Source organism: Sphaerodactylus townsendi, linkage group LG04, assembly GCF_021028975.2.
Source record: "Sphaerodactylus townsendi isolate TG3544 linkage group LG04, MPM_Stown_v2.3, whole genome shotgun sequence".
In the NCBI taxonomy this organism is placed as follows: Eukaryota; Metazoa; Chordata; class Lepidosauria; order Squamata; family Sphaerodactylidae; genus Sphaerodactylus; species Sphaerodactylus townsendi.
Window position 1 is genome coordinate 60,639,307 of NC_059428.1, and position 6,848 is coordinate 60,646,154.

At 49.3% G+C, this 6,848-nt stretch overlaps 1 non-coding gene across 1 annotated transcript; it reads right to left on the reverse strand.

The window, feature by feature from the left end:
• Positions 1 to 5,917: 5,917 nt before the first annotated feature.
• Positions 5,918 to 6,024, reverse strand: LOC125432257. Its single transcript, XR_007244434.1, has one exon. It is a non-coding gene; the product is annotated as a U6 spliceosomal RNA (small nuclear RNA).
• Between the last annotated feature and the right edge of the window lie 824 nt (positions 6,025 to 6,848).

A 6,848-nucleotide genomic window follows, 5' to 3' on the forward strand; every position in this document is an offset into this window, starting at 1 on the left:
AATAAAACCCTCTTTGCAGAATTTGGCCCGAGAATTTACCGCTGGGTCAGCGAAAGCACTTCCCAGACTGGTAACTAACGCATGAAATGTGAATACTTCCACGCACGCTTATCGAATCTCGAAATCTGGTAACTCTTAGGCAGACATGGTGCGGAACCAGCAAACCATTGCTGAATGGATCACTACCGGCAACCTCATTGCGGCCCGACTCACCCGTTTCAAGACGGGAAAAACTACAGCCTCAAACCCTCAGTTAAAACCTGTAGCAGATGCCGTCACTTCAAAAAAAAGGTGGGTGCAGGATTAACTACAACCGAGTCCACTTCCGATTGCCGCCGCCGCCTCGGATTATATTTGTGGCTATAAGTGCGGGCCATTCGCCACATGGCAGCTTCAATTGTCTGAAAAAAAAAAAAAAAGGCTCTGGTCCCCACCCCCCGCAAGCTCGCTTCCACAGCACTTAACGCCTCGTGAAGTTTGCAGGCCCCTCTGGGACTCCTGGGCATGAGCTGTGCAAGCCACCTGTGAGGACGAGCCCAGAGATGTAGATGACACCGAACCTGAAGGGGTGAGCTTTTCGTCCGGCCCCGCGGAAGAGATATCTGCACCAGATGAGGTGAGTGAAGGGGGAGCCCTTCCCCATAATCCATGACACTTCACTTTTGGACCACCACGCTGCCAAGCATTCTCATATTCTAGCACTCCAGCACCCTGTGGGATTCGGGTTGCTCCCACTGCCTTATGAGGCCTCAGGTGGCAGAGCAATTGGGGCTTGAACGATAGCATTGGCACAAACCCATCCCCCTCTCACTCAAATGGTGGATGGCGCAGCCCATTAGGTTCACCGAATGGCCCAGCTCGCTTCAAGTTCCCAACCAGTGCCTCCTGGCGATGCTCAACACTGGGAAAGACATAGTTTCATCCTGGCTCCAGTCGCCAAACATCCCATAATGCTTGGGATGCCCTGGCTTCCTTCCCATGAACCCATCACCATCTTCTGGGGGCACCCAGACAGTCCAATTCACAGATCCTCCTTGTGGGGATCACATGCACGAGGGTGAGCCACCAGTGGAACCTAAAGAAAACTCTGATGAGCTCCAGCCAATGGGTTCTTTGGACATCTGCCCCCCGGAAGTCCGAGCTGGACCGGAGTTCCCAAACAGTACTGGGATTTAGTCAAAGTCTTTTGAAGAACAGGAGTGCGACCAACTTCCCCCAGTGTAAGGGACACAGACTGTAAAATCCTCTTGGTCCCAGGGGCGCAATCCTCCCAAAGGTAGAATATACCGATGAGCCTCCAACCCGAGGAGAACGAGCTTCGCGTCTTTCTCGAGCAAGAATTTGGCTCATGGGTTTTATTCAATCATTACCTAAGAGCACCCACGAGCTCCCCGCTTTTGTTTGCAGAAAAAAGAAAGATGGGACCCTACGTCTGTGCACTAATTATTGTGGTCTCAACGCTGTCTCTCTCTCGAATAAATACCCCTTACCCCTAATAAAGGACCTTCTCGATGCGTTGGGGAAGGGGCGTATCTTCACCAAGCTGGATTTGAGGGAAGCCTATTACCGAAAGTAATGCTAATTCGCTGAGGGTTCGAACATTTAACAGTGTTTAATACTAAATTTGGCCAATATGAATACCGCGTAATGCCCCTCGGATTATCCGGAGCCCCAGGGGTCTTCTTCATGTCACTCATTAACAATGATGTTCTACAGGACTTCCTGTTCAAAGGGGTGGTGGTATATTTGGATGATGTCCTTATCTATTCCCAAACGGTGGAAGAGCATGAGCGACTGGTCAGGGCAGTGTTACGACATCTGCTCGACAATTCCCTGTTTGCAAAACTGTCCAAATGTGCCTTCCATCAAACCTCCATGGACTATCTTGGCTATCGGATCTCTCCAGAGGGCCTGGAAATGGATCCGGCAAAAGTGGCAGCAGTGGTAGATTGGCCGGTTCCCACCACCCGCAAGGAACTTCAATCTTTTTTGGGATTTGCTAATTTCTATCGAGATTTTATTCCCCAGTTTGCCAAACTTGCCCTATCACTCACAGACTTACTCCGAACCAAGGGGAAGGGACCCCAAGCTTCTAAACCCGGGGCTTCCCTCTCCTGGTCCCCAGATTGTCAGAATTCGTTTCAAGCTCTTAAAACTGCCTTCATGACAGAGCCCATTTTGAAACACCCAGACCCCACTTTGCCTTTCATCGCCCATGTCGACGCCGATAAAGCCTGGGGAGCAGCTCTTGCAGAAAAATAAAGATAACAAACTTGTGCCGTGTGCTTATCTATCGAAAAAATTGTCCGGCCCTGAACTCAACTGGATGATGGGGGATAAAGAAACAGCAGCCATCAAGGAGGCCCTTAGTATGTGGCGACATTGGCTGGAAGGTGCCGCACGCCCCTTCCAAGTTTGGTCGGATCATAAAAACTTGGCGGCTTTGTCTACTCCGCTCAAAATGTCGGCCAAGCAATTAAGATGGGCTGATTTCTTCTCCAGATTCAACTTCATGTCCATTTTTTTCCCGGTAACAGTAACAAGCTGGCTGACGCTTTGTCCCGCTTCGCCTAGCGGATACCTACGCATCTCCATGCCCCGCACCGTTCTAACACCCTCTCAATTGGGTTTGGCGGTAACCCAATCCCAGACAGCTGCATCCCCGACACCCCCCCCTTACGAACGTACCAGATGTTGTATCTCCGTTTCTACGCCATTTGAGGGAGTATGGATGACAGGAGGTTCCGGCGAGGAACTGACCCCTTCTACAGTTGCAGGGGAGTTTGAGACGGGCGTTGTTGGTAATGTCTCCACCGCCCTAATGGCTAAGGTTCTCCTGGCCAGTCATGACGACAAGTGGGACATTGATTCTTTTGAAAACGCTCCACTTGCTCAGGAGGCAGTTTTGGTGACCATGCTAAGGATATTGAAGCTGCATTTAAAGGGGTGCCCGACGTATGAAAGGCTAAAGCCATCCCTAGTAAGCCCCATGGACTGCTACACCCCATCCCCCCCCGGGCGCTGCCAAACCTGGGTAAGTGATTTCTATGGATTTCATCACAGACTTCCCGAGCTATCAAGGGAATATATAGTTTTATGGGTGGTGGTAGACCTTTTCTCCAAGCAGGCACACTTTGTCCTGTGCCCCACCATCCCTCGCTCTGCTACTAAATTGTTTATCCAACATGTCTACCATTTGCACTCGCCACCAGAGAGAGTGCTTCCAACCGCTGCCCGCAGTTCATAATATCTAAGTTTTGGGAAAAGCGTTCCTGAGATGTTGGGAACAGCCCTCGGCTGTTGCTGTTCGCATCACGGTAAAGTGACGGCCAGACCGAATGGACCAACAGAACACTGGAACAGTATCTACGTTGCTACACCAACTATCATCAAGATAATTGGGTTGAACTTCTTCCCTTCGCTGAATACGCCTATAACAATGCAGTTCATAGTAGCACCAATAAAACTCCGCTTGAGGTGGTGTTGGGTCGCTCTCGCCTCAACTCCCGCATCATGCACTCCAACCCTGATTTGGTGACTGGATCCAGTCTCTGGCTGAAGGCTGGAAAAACGTTTCTTCCTCACTGGCACAAGCGCAGGAAGCCCAAAACCTGCCGACAAACATAGAATGGATTTTCCCTTGCAAGTGGGGGCTTTGGTTTATTTGTCCACCAAAAACCTTAGGGATGTGCACAAATATTCCAAGCTAGGCAAGAAATTCATAGGCCCGTTTTGGATCACTCAGGTGATCAATGATGTGACTGCTTGTTTGGAATTGCCCAATTCACTCAGTAACATTCACCCTGTATTTCATTCTAGCTTACCTTGCCGGCTCCAGATTCCCCCCACAGATCATCATTGATGGCCACAAACATTACGAAATCAATGCTATTCTGGACTCTCGCTACATTCGCAAACGTTTGCAGTATTTGGTTTCCTGGGTGGGTTACCCCTCGGGCCATAATCAGTGGGTGTATGTAGAATATATTGATGCCCCCCCACTGATTTCTGCTTTTCATAAGGCTTTCCCTCTTAAGCCGGGTGGGGAGGGGGCTTTCGTGGGGGAGGCGGAGTGTAAGGTTGGGGGTTAGCTTCTGCTTCTCCGTCTTGTCCTTGGCGCATTCCACATTCTGGGCTTCGTGCCCGGGATGGTCACTGCCTTAACCTTGCTGCCTTTATCTTGTGTGTTTGAAGCTTGTTTTCACCCTGTCGTGGGAATTCTGCTTGGGAGTTTGGGGAGGGGCCGAAATGTCCGTAAAAGCAACACCTTGAACCCGGGAAAGTCAGAATCCGCATTCCATGTAGTGCGATCGTTGAAGCTTATGAAATAAACGAACTGAACTCAGTTACTTTGTTTCGAGTCCTTTGAGGTTCCTTACAGGTGGCACATCCCATTCCAAACCCTATCATCCGAGCCAGCATAGTGCCATGATGGAGTCCAGACCGATGTTTCACCCCCATCCAGATCGTGCAGCAAACCGACCAGCCCAATGCACAGTGATGTGTCCAACCATCCATAAACTGGTCTGCTGGCCCGACGAGACTAAAATGAATAAATTAGAGAAAAGTGAGGTTGTGCATGCGCTCTGCAAACTACCAATGACTGACAGTCTGAATTCACTATGGGTTGAACCTCCCTTGAGTTGCTAACGTGATGGTCCTTATGCTGAATGAAATCCCTAACAGGTAAACGTAAAGCCACCATTCAGAGTCATAGCATAGAACAAACAGGCATCTAGACAGGCGAGACCCATCCCCCAGTGACCAAGGAGAGTGCCTGAAATTGCTGGTCACTGAGCTAGGACCACTGCAGTTGCAATGACTGGTCATGAGAACCCAGGGGTGTGAGTTGTGGGTAAAAATTGTCCCTCTGTTTGGAACTACCTAGCCAAAATGACAGGCCATTGTCCCAGACTGACACCTCATCAAACTGAATAGCCTGGGATCCTTCCTATGTCTTGAAAGACACTACCACTCATTATATCAAAAGAGGGGGGCTCCCAAAAATGCCAAAGTAAAATTGCGTGAAAAAAACGCCACTTCCCAATGGAAGCACATGACCCAGGTAAGGCCAATATTGACTGTAGCAGTTCTCTGGTAATAGACCAGGGGCTGCCGTGAGGCTGCTGGGAGAACTCATGCCAACTCATTACCACCTGCGAGCCAGAAACAGAGAAATTGAATCAGGGATCCCCATCATTTCCAAAAAAAAGGAAAGGGTCCTAGATGGACTCGCAAAGTCCAAGGCACTAAACCAGGGGTCTGCAATCTGCGGTTCTCCAGATGTTCATGGACTACAATTCCCATCAGCCCCTGCCAGCATGGCCAATTGGTCATGCTGGCAGGGGCTGATGGGATTTGTAGTCCATGAACATCTGGAGAGCCGCAGGTTGCAGACCCCTGCACTAAACCCTGCAGCTCCTAGTAGCAAAGTACTAAAGCAGGAGACCTTAAGGGGTCCCCTGATGCTACAAGAAGGTCTCTGGGAAAAGCAAGGTCAACAAAATTGCCCACCACTAAAGACTGGAGGACTCCATCCACGGTCATGTGCTGCCCAGGTTCCACGGCTGATCCGGAGACACATCTGACTGCTGGTAGCTCCAAAAGGTACTCTCCTCCTGGTGGTGAGGTAAAGCATCAGTAATACAGTTGATGATATCTGGAGTAAGCAACCTTAAAACATAAATCAGTCACATATAGCAATACCAGCTCCCAGAATAACGACATGATCCTTACACTGTGGCCAGAGTGTCTGTTAACCGCCTGCACCATCTCCTGGTTGTCACATTCAAAGGCACCAGATGGCCCCAGAAGAGGTCATTGCAGATGTAGACTGCAAACCACACCAGGAACTTTTCCCAAAGGATACACAAAGTGGACCCATAAAGGGGGGGGGGTGCACCCCAGCACCCTCAGAAGAAATATAAAATGCCTAAGGAATCAGTGTGACATCCCTGTGCAGTGGCCAGGGTAACCTTTTCTGTGTCATTCCAATATTAGTATATGTGTTGCTGAAGTGAGCACTGATGGTTAGGAACTGTACAGTCAGTGGGGAATGTGCAAGGCCGGTGCCGAAGGCCCCCTGCGGTGCAATAACCCCGCAAGCAAAGTTAGGTGACCTAACCAGGATAGCCTATTTCCAAGCCTCTTAAACTACAAGCATATAAACAACACTTGGCACCAAGAATGGAGGGAACTGTGGAGAAATTACCAGGAAGACAAATTTCTCCCCTGGCCACAAGACCTGGTAGCTTGGGGAAAAGCCATATCCAAGCAGTGGCATGAGTCTTGCTTTACTAACATGAGCAATCATGAAATCAAGTAGAAAATTGACCAAATATAAGCCTGTGAGGCACAAAATAACATCTCATGAGTGCTAATTCAGGGGTGTGCTAATTCAGGGGTTGAGAGAGTTCTGAAAGAGCTCATTCAGTAGGCTTCATGTGCAAGAGCGGGAAAACAAAATAAGCCTTTGGGGGGCATAAAGCAAAGTTCACCAAGCCTGGATGCTATTACCAGGAGGGCCTCCTGGAGCTACATTGAAAGTCTGGTGCCTCTATCTTCAAAAATGTGCAGCCTGCATTCAGAAATTCCCCATTGGCTACAATGGAGCGAAGGCACTGCAGAACAGAGAATTTGGGCAAAGTTCTTGGAGTGCCTGTCAGGGGTGCATTTTTAAAGCTATTAGTACCAAAATTTCAGGATCTTATTAGGATAATGTTGTATGATACTCTATGAGTTTAGTGAAGTTTAGTTCAGCGGAGCCAACATTATGGACCCTCAAATGGGTAGCCCCCATCTCCTGTTAGCTCCCATTGGAAACAATGGGAACACACCATTTGGGGGTC